A 16,210-nucleotide genomic window follows, 5' to 3' on the forward strand; every position below is an offset into this window, starting at 1 on the left:
GCCCTTGGCCAGTGTCCCTCCTACATAAAAAAAATAAAATAAAATAAATAAATAAAAAATAACAAAATAATAAAATAAATAAATAAATAATAAAGTAAAGGAGTAAAAATAAAATAGGATTAGAGAACCGAAGCAAAAAAAAAAAATAAAATAAATAGTAATATGATAAAAGCGAGAAAAAAACGTAAAATGAAGGGGATTATCCTCAAAAGTTCACCAGCCGTGTAAATGCAATAAAAGAACAAAACCTTTCTATTTTTTTTTATTCTCTCTCTCTCTCTCTCTCTCTCTCTCTCTCTCTCTCTCTCTCTCTCTCTCTCTCTCTCTCTCTCTCCCCCCAAGAAGAAGAAGAAGATGAGGAAGAGGAAGAGGAAGAAGAAGAACAACAACAACAACAACAACAACAACAACAACGACGACGACAACAACAACAACAACAACGACGAAGACCAGTAAAAAAATCTGAAACAACAACAACAACAACAACAACAACAACAACACCCAACCATCACCCCCCCTAACACACACAAACACACACACACACACACACACACACACACACACACCACCACCCAGCACTCACTCATCTCTCATAATCGAGTCATTCCGTCAATTCCGTTTTCTGTTGAGGCGCGGGCGTAATCACTTTCCCATTTTCTGTTGGGGTAATGAGGGCGTGAGGAGGAGGCGCCTCAATCACGCCTAAATGGAACAGTGGCGGGTGTGAGTGACTCATTATAAAGGGAGTGCCGAGTCGAGAGAGAGAGAGAGAGAGAGAGAGAGAGAGAGAGAGAGAGAGAGAGAGAGAGAGAGAATTATTTTTATTTTTATTACTATTATTACTCCTCTTCCTCCTAACTCCCCCTCTCTCCTTCCCCATCATACAACAACTGCTACAACTATTAATGCTGCTACTACTACTACTACTACTACTACTACTACTACTACTGACATTGTTTTTATTACTGCTATTCCTGTTATCATTATTATTATTATTATTATTATTATTAGTATTAGTAGTAGTAGTAGTAGTAGTAGTGGTAGTTTCCGTTTTAAATACAACACACAAAATAGACAAGAATATAAAGGAAGGAAGGAAGGAAGGAAGGAAGGAAGGAAGGAAGGAAGGAAGGAAGGAAGGAAGGAAGGAACGAACGAAAGAGCGAAGGAACGAATGAACGAACGAACGAACGACACCAAGAAAAAAACCCTGAAAACTAGCAAGGCAAGAGAGGAAAAGAAGAGTAAAAATTGGGAAGAGAAAAGGATAAAAAGTGTAAGAATGAAAGAAACAATAAAAAAAGGACAAAGGGAGAAAGAGAAAAAAACTGGGAGGGAAAAGAAAAGTTGGCAAATGAAAAATACTAACAAAGGAAGTAATGAAAGAAAATAATGGAGAAAAGAGAAAGCCGGCAAAGAAAAAAACAAAAAAAAGACAGGAAAGCAACAAGAGAAAGAAAACAATAAAAAAAAGTACAAAAAAAAAAAACGAGAACGTGCAATGGAAGACAGGAAATAAAAATAGAGGTCAAGAATGATGGAGAGAGGAAGCAAGACAAAACCAGAAAAAAAATAAAGGAAACAAAGAAGTGGAGAAAATTAAAAAAAAATCGATGAAAAGAAAGGACACCCAATAAATAGAGAAAAAAGAAGAAAAGAAAGAATGAAGGAAGGAAACAAGTATTATCACACATTAAGTAATTGAAGAGAAAATAATACGTGGACTGAAAAAAAAAAGAATTTAAACATAATAAATAAAAATCTTCCTGTCACTCGGGTGAATAATATTTGTTTATTCAATTTATTACCTGAAAAAAAAAAACGAGAGAGAGAGAGAGAGAGAGAGAGAGAGAGAGAGAGAGAGAGAGAGAGAGAGAGAGAGAGAGAGAGAGAGAGAGAGAGAGAGAGAGAGAGAGAGAGAGAGAAACAAACAAGGAATGAAAAAGGATGAAGTGAGGAGGGAAGAATGGAGAATTAGAGAAAAGGAATGACTGAATGAGAGAAAAATGGTGGAATGGACGAAGGAAAAAAAAGTAAGAAAGAAAGAAAGAGAAAAATAAGAGAATCAAATGAAATAAATTAGGTTAAGAAAGATTTGAGATAAACGTGAAGGAAGGAAGGAAGGAAGGAAGGAAGGAAGGAAGGAAGGAAGGAAGGAAGACTAAAAAAGTAACATGAGAAGGAAAGAAGACAGAGGAAAGGAAAAACAAAAAATAAAGGAAAATTAAGGAATAAAAGGAAAAAAATAACGAGGAAGAAGAGAATAAAAGAATATTAAACGAGAGAGAATAAATGGAGGAAGATTTACAAGGAACATGAAAATGAGATCAGGAGATGCAGCAATATGAATAAAGAGGAGGAGGAGGAGGAGGAGGAGGAGGAGGAGGAGGAGGAGGAGGAGGAGGAGGAGGAGGAGGAGGAGGTGGTGATGAGATGAATTAGCGAGGAAGATAAATATGCCAGTGGAGAGAGAGAGAGAGAGAGAGAGAGAGAGAGAGAGAGAGAGAGAGAGAGAGAGAGAGAGAGAGAGAGAGAGAGAGAGAGAGAGAGAGAGAGAGAGATAAAATACAAGAGAAAGAAACGCTAAAAAGAAAAGCACGAAGGAGGCGAGAGAAAAAGGAAGGGAAGGGAGAGAAAAAGGAAGATAGAGAAGGAAGAATAGAAAATAAGGAAAGGAGGAAAAAGACGAACGAAAAGGAAAGAAGTGAAAATAAGGAAATGCAGCAAAATAAAGAAGAGAAAGGGAGAGACAATGAAGGAAAAGAAGAAAGAGCGAAAAAAAAAATATCAGGTGGCAGAGAAGAGTACGAGAAAGAAAAAGAAAGAACGAAAGGAAGGAAGGAGGGCAACAAAAGGATAATGAAAATGCAAAGGAAGACGGGGATGATGAGATGAGAGAAGAAAGAACGACATTACTGAAGAAAAGGAAGAAAAATCAAGAGTACAATGAAGGAAGGAATGATGAAAGCAAAGAGATCAAGTTGGGCAGCTTTAAAAAACACACACACACACACACACACACACACACACACACACACACACACACACACACACACACACACACACACAGTAAGCTACTAGAATAAACACGGACGCCGAACGAGAGAGAGAGAGAGAGAGAGAGAGAGAGAGAGAGAGAGAGAGAGAGAGAGAGAGAGAGAGAGAGAGAGAGAGAGAGAGAGAGAGAATCTTATTTCTTAATTACGAATAAACACAATAATAATTTTGTTTTTTTCGTTTCTCTCTCTCTCTCTCTCTCTCTCTCTCTCTCTCTCTCTCTCTCTCTCTCTCTCTCTCTCATTCATTTCCTCTCGCTTCACCTTTTCGTAAAATTTCTTCCTCTTATTTCCTTCCTACCTACCAGTAATTTCCTCTTTCTTTTCCCAGCTGTTCCCTCTCCTTGTGGGGTTTCCTCCTCCTCCTCCTCCTCCTCCTCCTCCTCCTGCTACTCCTTCAGTTTTGATTCCGAAACAAAAAAAGGGGACGAAGAAGAAGAAACAAAATGAATGAACGAAAAAATAAATAAAGGAAAATTATTGGAGAGAGAGAGAGAGAGAGAGAGAGAGAGAGAGAGAGAGAGAGAGAGAGAGAGAGAGAGAGAGAGAGAGAGAGAGAGAGAGAGAGAGAGAGCATGAAAGAAGAAGAAATGATGATGATGATGATTATGATGAAAAAAGACAACAAAGAATAAATTAAAATAAGAGAAAAGGCAGGCGCACACACACACACACACACACACACACACACACACACACACACACATTCAATTCGCCAGTTCCTGAATTGTTAAGAAGGAAGGAATTAAATGCAAGATAAAACATAACTACGAGTAAAGAGTAATGAGGCTGATACATTGTATATGTGTGTGTGTGTGTGTGTGTGTGTGTGTGTGTGTGTGTGTGTGTGTGTGTGTGTGTGTGTGTGTGTGTGTGTGTGTGTGTGTGTGTGTGTGTGTGTGTGTGTGTGTGTGTGTGTGTGTGTGTGTGTTTGTGAGGCATGTAAGCGTGGGTGGCTGTGACATGCAAACACACACCGACACACACACACACGAAAATTTAAATGTATTAATTAATTTCATGTATTTATTCAACAAAAACAAACGAGCAATCTGAATATAATGTTAGGGCGTTATGGGATGAAAGAAAATGTTAATTTCTTGGAGAGAGAGAGAGAGAGAGAGAGAGAGAGAGAGAGAGAGAGAGAGAGAGAGAGAGAGAGAGAGAGAGAGAGAGAGAGAGAGAAACCCGAACATTAGCGACATCGTAAAATTTAATGTCATCTTACATAAAGGCTTTGCAGACTATAACTTAATGCTGGCATCGTGTTTTATTCTCTCTCTCTCTCTCTCTCTCTCTCTCTCTCTCTCTCTCTCTCTCTCTCTCTCTCTCTCTCTCTCTCTCTGTCTCTCCGTATTCTTCCTCCATGCACCATTCACTCACCGTTTCTCTTTTTTTTTCTTTTCGTACCTATACATTACCATCTCTCTCTCTCTCTCTCTCTCTCTCTCTCTCTCTCTCTCTCTCTCTCTCTCTCTCTCTCTCTCTCTCTCTCTCTGCCCTTAAAAAGAGAGAGAGAGAGAGAGACGTACATACATTTGCATCGTAAAGGCGTACCTCATCCTCTCTCTCTTACACACACACACACACACACACACACACACACACACACACACACACACACACACACACACACACACACACACACACACACACACACACACAGCCCCCGCCATGTAGAAAAAAAGTCCCAGTTTGTCTACGAGGAAGGTAAACAAGAGGGAGTTGCGATTTTATGACTGTTTGTAGGACGATCACCGTGTGTGTGTGTGTGTGTGTGTGTGTGTGTGTGTGTGTGTGTGTGTGTGTGTGTGTGTGTGTGTGTGTGTGTGTGTGTGTGTGAGAGAGAGAGAGAGAGAGAGAGAGAGAGAGAGAGAGAGAGAGAGAGAGAGAGAGAGAGAGAGAGAGAGAGAGAGAGAGAGAGAGAGAGAGAGAGAGAGAGAGAGAGAGAGAGAATTTTCGCTGTGTATATATCAAAATAACTAGTAATGCGCTCAGTAACTTAAGAACAGAAGTATGATTGGTAAGTATAAGGAATAACGTACGACAAAGTTGAGTATATATATATACGATGCAAACTCGAGTGACTTCAAAATGTGACTTTAATATCATGGTTTAGTGAACTACTTATACACAGGTGAATAAAATATAATCCTCGCTAATGCTCTGCTGGTGGTGGTGATGATAATGAGAGTATTAGTTGTTGTTTTTTCATCTTTCTCTTTCCCAGAACTTTCAAACCTTCTCTTTTTCCTTGATAAGTATTTCTAAACGCAACGCTGCCTTCACTTTTAACTTTTTCACTTTTACTACTGGTACGTAATAAGGTTTTCAAGAACGATTCATATTTCTGTTAAAAATTTAGCAAGTGTTGTACTTCATTAAACTGGAAAATTCATCGAGAACTGGAGTAATACATATGTGACTTGTGACATCTGTTCTAAGAGGAGCTGAAAACGTTTAAGAATAATAGTTGTAATCTTTTCCTTCTTCGGATCTTGAACAGTCTTTAGTGGATGTTAATTGGGTTCTTGAAGTGTGTTTTAATGATTCTAGTTATATTTTACTTAGGATTCTACATCTTTTAACAGAACTCATGTTTAGAACCTGAGTAATCTAACTGACATTTGGAATAATTTCTACGCGAATCTTTAAGCGGCTGAAAATTCGAATTGCAATCTTTTCCTTCGCGTTTTAAGGTCATAGTTTTTTTTCTTTTTTTCTTCACTTTATCTTGGTATCTTTAGTTTCCATTTTCGAGATTTACACGAATAGGGAAAGTTTGAGACGTCGATGCATAGTGTATTAAGCAAGCAAGCCTTTACTCGGTGGACATTCTTGCTTTCCTCTGCTTTTTATCTCCTGCTTTCAATATTTACACCGCGGAGGAAAATCTGTGATACGTTAATGCAAAGTTTGTCAAGCGTGCAAGATCTTCCTCAGTGGCCAATCTTGTTTTCCTCAGCTTCATCTTCTGTTTCCAAAATTTACACTAAGACAGCAAATTTGAGATGCCGCTGTGAAGTGTACCAAGCATTCAACGATCAATTATGCACCACAATGGGAATCGTCGACGCTCGCATGACATTAAGAGGCTTTCAGTGAACTAAGGAACATGTACAGACTCTTCGCCAATTACTGACACCGAGACACTTCCAGGGATCCGAAGCAAATGACATTACGGTGATTAAAGTAAGTGTTATGAAGCATGATCGTGGAAAGGTGGGGTGACACAGTGATGGTTATAATGATGATGATTTGGAGGTAACAGTAACGCCGAGGTGAAAGAGAAGAGGATGAGCAGGGAGAAGAAAAAGAAAAATAAGAAAAAAAAACAAGATGAAAAGGAACAAGAAGATATACAAGTTAACCAAAGAAAAAAAGGTAAATAACACGAAAAAGAAAAGAACAAAAACAAGAATATGAAAAAAAACAATAAAACCACCACCACTACCAAGGAAAATAGCAAGAACAAATGACAAGAACAAGAACAATATAAAAAAAAATATAAAGAGAAAGTAAAAGCACCACCACAAAAAAAAAAAAAAAAAAAAAAAAAAAAACATATATAAAAACATTCACACCATGTCATATGAAAGAGAAACCCAACGTACGTATTTACAAGTGAAGGTTTTGGCCAATACATCACGCACAGCATCACTCAGTGTGGTGCAGAGTAGCAACATAAAAGTGGAAATGGTGAAACGGAACGTAACAGCAATTCATCAAAACCAATGCGACTGGCACCAGCTCTCGCCACTATAATATTTTCCTCTTTCAGTTGCTGCCTTCAGAGGTCGCTACAGTACAGTGGGTCACGTCTCTTCACTTTTTGTTTTTTTCTGTGTTTTCTTTCGCACGCTTCACCTGCACGTCTTCTCTCAGTGCATCAATAAACCTTCCCTTTGGCCCTTACGTCTTTCCCCTTTCCATTTCTAGCATATCCATTCTCCTCCTCCGAACGACTTCTCCCTGCACATCACCGTTTCATATCATAATTCTTGAGTTTCTGCATATCTTTGTCTCGTCATTAAGCTGTCGTGAGGGCTGTCATTAAGCTGCCGCTATCCATTTAATAGGAACATAACATAACATAATGTGCCGATTTGGAGGAGTGGGACTGTGATGGTGATGAAACTCAGGATGAAACACCGGACAGTTATCGAAACGTTAGGGAAATAAAGTTCTCCCGCTATATCCGGCGTTTCCATATATCACTCATAAGAACATTGGAAAATAAGGAAAGCTGCAAGAAGACATCAGGCTCACACGTGGCACTCTCAGATCGTATGAGACATCTTTTTCGGCAAATATCTTCTAAGCAAACAGTTGAATCAAACACTTTTGGCAATGCACTATAATGTCATGAACTATAATTATAAGGGACGGTGTCAAGCAGGCTGCGCCAAAACGGTATATTAATCCGTTTGTTTGGAAGATATTTGTGAAATACGATGCCTCACAAGGTCTGAAATGAATAGCAATTCAGTACATGCATTAAACTCCATGTACTGTGGCGTTGTTGAAGACCTCCTCAGAATTCGCTTATGATACTAACCTTGAGTTCATAATTCTTGCATTTCTGCTTCTCCTTTGATTTCGTGTAAGGTATCATAAGCAACTAATTCGTTACATGCTTTAAACTCCTTCACGTACTGTGGTGTAGTTGAAGAGCTCCTAAGAATTTGCTTATAACACTGACTTGGCGTTCATATTTCTCCCATCATAATTATTGCGCTTTTGCTTCTCCCTTGATTTCGTGTAAGATATCATAAAGTATTAATTCGGTACTGGCTTTAAACTCCTTCATGTGCTGTGGTGTAGTTGAGGAGCTCCTCAGAACTAGCGATAGCAACATTAACCATTAACTTCTACGCGGAAACTGTATAATAATCCTCTTCCCGTACGCTGAAGCCCTTTTGATTCTCATAAGGACTACTTCTAAATACAGGAGAGATGATCAGCAGGGTTCTCGAAAGTGTATTAACATTGATGATCCATATTTTTTGTTAAATTGTCACAGGAATCGTGGAAACACCCACCCTTCACAGCCCCAATCAGTTTCCACCTGAGGACGTTAAGTGTAATCGAGGAAAAGCACCACGAGTGTCTTTCCTTTCATCCTGGTAAAAATAAACTGATAGGATGTATTTACTCCGTCCTGGCTATATGCTACTACTGCTACTACTACTACTACTACTACTACCATACCAATTTTTTTTTTCGTAGTAAAAATCTTACTTTTTTCTTTTTCCCTTTATCTATCAACATATCCGCTTATATATATCTATCCACCCAAGTGGATAGATATATATAAGTGTAAATTTAGACTTAAAATGAAAATAGCGCGCACACAAGCACTCGCGCACACACACACGCACACAACACGCACGCACGCACACGCAAACGCACACAACACGCACGCACACGCACGCACGCGCACACACACCCAGAGAGAGAGAGAGAGAGAGAGAGAGAGAGAGAGAGAGAGAGAGAGAGAGAGAGAGAGGATAATTGATATACAGACAGACGTGGATGAAAAAAAAATAGAGGCAGACGTAGATAACTGGATGGACGGACGGGCACACACACACACACACACACACACACACACACACACACACACACACACACACACACACACACACACACACACACACACACCTCGAAGCGACTGATATGCAAATAAAATCATACAAAATCCTTCAATATCATCGTCTTTTTCTCCATTAATAACTTTTCCTCCGACTGGTTCTTATTGTAACTTGGAGGAAAACCAACGGGAGAGAGAGAATTCGTGTACTATTGTTGACTTTATTCCTCATGCGTCAATATTTAGTACTGAGAAGTTGTATTTTTAAAGGGGTTGGTTTTATCGACGCGGTGGTGGTGGTGGTGGTGGTAGTGGTAGTGGTGGTGGTGGTGCTGAAGTGATAAGGATGAACTTTGGGGAAAATAAAGATGAAACTCACTGCTTGTAATGTTTCGTGTGTGTGTTCCTTTTTGGTCGACACGTTTTAATTTTATCTGGCTATATTCGTGTGTCTGTCTGTCTGTATGTATTTTCATGTTTCTTCGTGTCAAGCAATTTTTATGTCTGTCTGTCTGTCTGCATGTCTAGATCAATGTTTGTCTGTCTGCAGTCTATTTTTCAGTCTGTCTGTCTCCCCGCTGCGGATCGTGAACGGTCACTGAACCACAGGCCATGAGATGTCCGCTTGACAATACACACACACACACACACTGCTATTTCAAACCGCTTCTTTAAATTGACAATGATTTTTCTTCATTAATACATAACCTTTTCCACTCCTCTTCCATTCAACTTACTTCTTTCTGTCTTATCTCCTCTTCCTCTTCTATTCGACTTCTCCTTATATCCTCCTTTCCTTTCACTACTTTAATTTTTCATCGTTCTCCTCCTCCTCATCCTCCTATTCCATTTATAAGTTATCACGTCCAATCTTTTCACTTTTAGTGGTATTAGAGAAAAGGAGAGAGGAGAGAAAATGGAGGAAAAGAGACAAAGATTGGAAGAAAGACAGAAAGACGCAGGCAAGGAAAGGGTGAAAGAGAAAGGACAAGGGTAAAAGGTGAGAGGAAAAAACGGAGAGATGGTGAAGGAGGAAGAGGAGGAGAAGGAAAAGGAAAAATATGAAGAAGGGAAGGGAAGGAAAGTGGAGTGTTTATGTGTGCATAGGGGAGAGAGAGAGAGAGAGAGAGAGAGAGAGAGAGAGAGAGAGAGAGAGAGAGAGAGAGAGAGAGAGAGAGAGAGAGAGAGAGAGAGAGAGAGAGAGAGAGAGAGAGAGAAAATTCACACACCTATAACAGTTTCAATAACAGAAAATCGACGAACACTCCTCCTTGAGCCACTGAACTCAAGTGGAAGAGGAGGAGGAGGAGGAGGAAGAGCTGTTGGTTGGATGGGTGATTACTCTTAGGTCACATTTAAACGTCACATCGACGTCACGATAGGATAAGTGGGCGGGGCATATCATGCTTCAAGTGCCTGTAAATTATAGTTAAGTTTACCCTAAATTTACTCTTATAATTGCCTTCATTATCCACATGTGACACCAAAGCATAATTCTGCCAATTAGATCTGGGACTCAAATACCTACCGCCAAAACAACGTTCTTGTCCGACGCTTTAAGATTTTGTTAAAAAAAAAAAAAAAAAAAAAAAAAAAAAAAACTATAGCACGCGGCCCATGAAACGTTTAGTAGTTGAAATTACACCGGCTTTGAAGGATGTTTCTTTTTTCTTTTATGGTTCCAGTGACAGATTAACAAGATTTCTACCATATTAATAAGAGAAACACTCTAGAAAAACTGGCTAATCATCTGTGGCCTTTGAAAGTAATCGTGGTGAGAGAGCAAAGCGTTTCAGAATACGGGTTAAAGTGTGACCGTGGCCAATATTGAGAAGCGCTTTGCTCCCACCACGGCTATTGTCAAAGGCTACACAAGCGATTAGCCGGATTCTCAAGACCGTTTCTCCTTTAAATAAAGTATAAATCTTGTTAATCTGCCATTACGTAGGACCGCAAAACAGCCCTTAAAAGACTGTGTGGCTTCAACTATAACCTTTTGGAAGTAGTGGAGTTAAAGCGCAGAAGTGTTTCAGAATCTGGTCCTGTGTGGCAACTCGATGGCGTCCCGGCCCGGCTATGCGTCACCTCACACCAGTAAAATAACGAGACTCGGTTCCTTCACTACATATCAGTACTTGTCCATACACTCACTACCTACTCATCATACTTACTGGGCTGCTGGTGGTAGGCTTCGGGTACAGCTTTAGCAGGTTTTGTCACTTTGACCAGTAATGATAGAAAGCACAATCCATCACACACAAGCGCACCTTATGACACAACACAAGCACTGGCCGGGGCTGACTGGAGCTGTGAGTCGCGTCGCTTCGGTTCCCTGATTCGAAGCCACGCGATACCTGAACGAGATCAGGAAGGTTTATGAATCACATGTGTCTCACGCTGATTCGTTTCATATGTGTGAGAAGCTGGACATCCTTATTGCACGTGTGAAGCTTTTAGCGATGTGAAGAAATTATGTTGCTGTGATATGTTGTAATTTTTTTTTTGCGTTGCAACAATATATATATATATATATATATATATATATATATATATATATATATATATATATATATATATATATATATATATATATATATATATATATATATATATATATATATATATATATATATATATATATATATATATATATATATATATATAATGTGTTGGTTTATGTATTTCGAGGAACCATCTAAACCTCAGGACAACTTAATTTTATTGCATTCACTCTGGCAACGTTCCACGCCTTCAGCACTGACATGTTTTCTTCATTGTAAGACTGAGATGGTAACAGGAAACAATAGAATGCTATAAAATAAATAATGAAACTTATAAAGCTGCGAAACTAAATGCCAAACGTAAAAGACAATTCGAGGATCACTAACACCACCACCACCACTATCACCACCACCACCATCACTACTACCACCACCTCCACCAACATAAAAAAAAAGTATCAATTACACAAAACAACATTACCGCCACCGCCCCCAACAACAAACAACAACAGAGTAAAGCAAAATAAATAATTACAATAAATAAATAAAAAAAAAAAAAACGAACCAAAGTTCATAAAACACACACGCGCACACACACACACACACACACACACACAAATAAATCCACTCATCTACCCACGCACTCCCCCCACTACCACACACACACACACACACACACACACACACACACACCTTTTACACAATCGTTTCCACCAACCTTCTATAAACCCACTCAAACATTTCCAGACGCATATCTCTCATCCTTCACGCACCTATTCCCCTCTTATACACACACACACACACACACACACACACACACACACACACACACACACACACACACACACACACACACACACACACACACACACACGGTCAAACACAGAAAGCTTACTTTTGAAACAAACCCTCGGCATTCAAGTACATCTTGTGATACGCGTGGTGATACTCTCGCTTCCCCTTGACGCACTGGCTACTTAATGACACACGAGGGAGCTCAGTGAGTGGTGGCGAGTGGCTTGGCTCACCTGCCCGCCTGCACAGACCCTTTGAAGGCACCACGCGAGGCTAGATCTAGTGGTCTTAAAAATTTCCTCCCTCTCTCTCTCTCTCTCTCTCTCTCTCTCTCTCTCTCTCTCTCTCTCTCTCTCTCTCTCTCTCTCTCTCTCTCTCAGCTTAAAACAACCACAACACCGTCGTTACCAGTGGAGCTGCCTCTAATCACTAGTGGTGCAACACACGCCTCTGTTTCCCCACCGCTGCATTCAGGCTTTCATACAGGGGTGACTGCGTTGTTGGACTTAACTTTATTGGAAATGTGCAGATATTCAGAGTGAGGATAAATGAAACAGCTTCTTTGCGTGGTATGTTTTGGGAGAATGAATGAATGTGTGGAAGAATGAATGGATGAATGAATGAGTAAATGAAAGAATGAATGAATGAATGAGTGAATGAAAGAATGAATGAATGTATGAGTGAATGAATGGATGAGTGAGTGAATGAAAGAATGAATGAATGAGAGAATGAATGGATGAGTGAGTGAAAGAATGAATGAATGAATCAGTGAATGAAAGAATGAATGAATGAATGGATGAGTGAATGAAAGAATGAATGGATAAATGAATAAATGAGTGAAAGAATGAATGAGTGAATGAATGGAGGAATGAATAAAGGAATAAATGAATGAATAAACCTTTGAGCGTCAACCCTGAGGAAAACATATACTACACTCTTTCAGAATACAAAAAAAAGGAATAAATAGATATATAAAAAAATACACAAAAACAAGAAAAGCAAAACAAAACCAAAAAGAAAAAAAAACAAGCCCACTAAATATACCAGCCGGAAAAGAAAATAATAAAAAGAAATCAGAAAATAACGAGAATTTTCCTTCACAACAAAAAAAAAAAGAAGACAAATAACACAAAAAAGAACACCACAGAGCACGGAGACTGGTACCACACAAATTCCTACTGAAAGCAAACCAAACAAAATCCATCACAACAACCAAACATTTATAATTCAAGAGACAATACTAAAACAGACGAGTGAATCTGCTCCATGGCTTTGTGTTTCTGGCTGTGTCTTTCTGTTTCCGTCCCTCTTGCTGTATCTTTCCCTATCTCTATGGCTGTATCCTTCTGGCTGTGTATTTTCCTACTGTGTTTTTCTGTCTCTATGGCAGTATCGTTCTCTGTGTCCCTTTAACCGCGTCCCTCTCCCTCCCTCTCTCTCTCTCTCTGGCTACAAGCTTTCCGGGAGCCACGCAGTCAGATATTTTGCCACATAGCGTTTCAAGAGGCAGCGGCGCATACAGATGCCTGGGCTCATCCAAACAAGATTTCCTGGGTTTCATGAGGCGGCGTGACTGCGTTCTGGCTGCGTTCACTTCTGATTGCGTCTACTCTTGTGTGTGTGTGTGTGTGTGTGTGTGTGTGTGTGTGTGTGTGTGTGTGTGTGTGTGTGTGTGTGTGAAGCGTAAGCCTTTGTTTGTATTTTAGTGTCTTTGTGATGTTAGTGTGTGATTTTGTGTAAATTCTAGTAGTTCTCTCTCTCTCTCTCTCTCTCTCTCTCTCTCTCTCTCTCTCTCTCTCTCTCTCTCTCTCTCTATCTCAGTATCCTCCGGGGAAGAGAGAGAGGGAAAAAAGAAAGTCTGAAAAGATTAACGAGATTAACGTAAACTGGGAGAGATAATGCACAAGATGAACGTGGAGAGAATGCCTAATCCAGAGCACTTGATAAACTGGACTGGCTCTCTCTCTCTCTCTCTCTCTCTCTGGCTCGTTATCTAAGTAAGGCAATTAAGTTTTCAAATGACTCGCATGGTTCATGGCATTTCAACGCTTTCTCTCTCTCTCTCTCTCTCTCTCTCTCTCTCTCTCTCTCTCTCTCTCTCTCTCTCTCTCTCTCTCTCTCTCTCTCTCTCCATTTTTCACCAATCTTCTTTTCTTTCCAATTACGTGAATGAGAAAGTCTAAATAAGAACGACTGATAAATAGTAGTAGCTGTGTGTGTGTGTGTGTGTGTGTGTGTGTGTGTGTGTGTGTGTGTGTGTGTGTGTGTGTGTGTGTGTGTGTGTGGGGAGGAAGCTGTGGGGATGTTTAATTGGCCGGGTTAAGACGGGGGAGGGGAAGATGAGGGGGAACAGGAGGAAAGAATGAAGGAATGAGGAAAGATGAAATGTATGAAAGAGGAGGAAGAGAAGGACATGAATGAAATGGTGATGATGCAGATGAAGGTGAAGAGAAGAAGGAATTTTGGAGAGAGAGAGAGAGAGAGAGAGAGAGAGAGAGAGAGAGAGAGAGAGAGAGAGAGAGAGAGAGAGAGAGAGAGAGAGAGAGAGAGAGAGAGAGAGAGAGAGTCTTACACACACACAGAGGCAATTAGCAAGATATTTACGTGTGATAGATAGATCCATCTTTATAATGCACCTTTTTTTCATCCCTCCCTCACCCCCCTACACACACACACACACACACACACACACACACACACACACACACACACACACACACACACACACACACACACACACACACACATCACTCCAACTCACACACCACTATTCCAACACACTTCCATCCTTTCTTCCACCTTTCACCTTCTGCCCCTGACTTACATAAATCTAATACATCACTCCCTCATCTTTTCTCACCTGTCGCATTACCTCACCTCAGTAATTAACCACGATCTTAAACAACCCTTAAATAAAACCCACACTTTACTACCCACACGCAATCACTAAAGTTAAACGATATCTTAGCCATCCAAACCAGCTTTCATTATAGTTATATGGCACTTGATAATGACAATAGTAACGATGGAAATGATGTGAGAGAGCCTGACAAGCTTTTATCGGTAACTGGTGCAATGCTAACAGTCCCGATCACTTAATGGGCGCGCCGCATCGCTCAGTGCACGCGATACCCGGATTATGACGAGTCCAATTAACGCGTGCTCGCCGAGGCCAGGTGACGGGGATTCACCGGCGCCGGAGTAGGTAATCATGGTCTGGTGTGATGATTGTGGTGGTGGTGGGTGATGATAAGTAGTAGTGATGATGATGATGATGATGATGATGATGATTATAGTAGTAGTAGTAGTAGTAGTAGTAATAATAATAGTAGTAGTAATAATAATAATAATAATAATAATAATAATAATAATAATAATAATAATAATAATAATAATAATAATAATAATAATAATAATAACGGTATTCTTTTATGGAGGCAGTGGCATCAGTGTCAAAAGCAACATAAATATCATTATCAATAACAATATCATTCATGATTATATACAAACATTACAACAACAACAACAACAAACAAAAAAAAATACTAAGTGCTCCTACTACTACTACTACTACTGTGTACTAATATTAATACTTCTATTACTGATGATGATAATAATAATAATAATAATAATAATAATAATAATAATAATAATAATAATAATAATAATAATAATAATAATAATAACAAAACAAAAAATCATGATAAGAGCTACATTTCTTTGATGTCTTGCAGAAGAGATAAATTCTTACATGATACTCGCACTCCCCCCCCCCTCTCTCTCTCTCTCTCTCTCTCTCTCTCTCTCTCTCTCTCTCTCTCTCTCTCTCTCTCTCTCTCTCATTTCCCCGCTTTTTAAAATTCATCCGCAGGACATAACTTGCGCCAAACTTAGGGCTTACCTGGCGCAGGTGTTTGCCCAACTAATTAAGAAAGCCATTAGTCAAGACCTCTGCCTGTTCACCTGTTGATTAGCCACGCAATGGACAGGTGACTCGCTGTGTGTGTGTGTGTGTGTGTGTGTGTGTGTGTGTGTGTGTGTGTGTGTGTGTGTGTGTGTGTGTGTGTGTGTGTGTGTGTGTGTGTGTGTAGTTTTTTATTCTGTAATGTACTACTATTGGTGGGAATAATGGATTTTCTTCTTCTACTTTGTTTGTTTGTTTGTTTGTTTGTTTGTTTGGTTGGTTGGTTGGGTTGTTGTTGTTGTTGTTGTTGTTGTTGTTGGTGGTGGTGGTGGTGGTGGTGGAGTTGGCCTTTTCTTCTTCT

The 16,210-nt window shown here is 39.6% G+C and overlaps 1 long non-coding RNA gene across 3 annotated transcripts in view; it reads right to left on the reverse strand.

Moving 5' to 3' along the window:
* Positions 1 to 16,210, reverse strand: part of LOC135101840 (uncharacterized) — a 213,146-nt gene that overhangs the window by 102,229 nt on the left and 94,707 nt on the right. For all 3 annotated transcript variants that reach the window (XR_010269395.1, XR_010269394.1, XR_010269396.1), the window contains exon 3: positions 10,821 to 11,003. This is a non-coding gene — a long non-coding RNA (uncharacterized LOC135101840). The remainder of the gene's footprint in view (positions 1 to 10,820; positions 11,004 to 16,210) is intronic.

Source organism: Scylla paramamosain, chromosome 7 (assembly GCF_035594125.1).
Source record: "Scylla paramamosain isolate STU-SP2022 chromosome 7, ASM3559412v1, whole genome shotgun sequence".
NCBI classification, from domain to species: domain Eukaryota; kingdom Metazoa; phylum Arthropoda; class Malacostraca; order Decapoda; family Portunidae; genus Scylla; species Scylla paramamosain.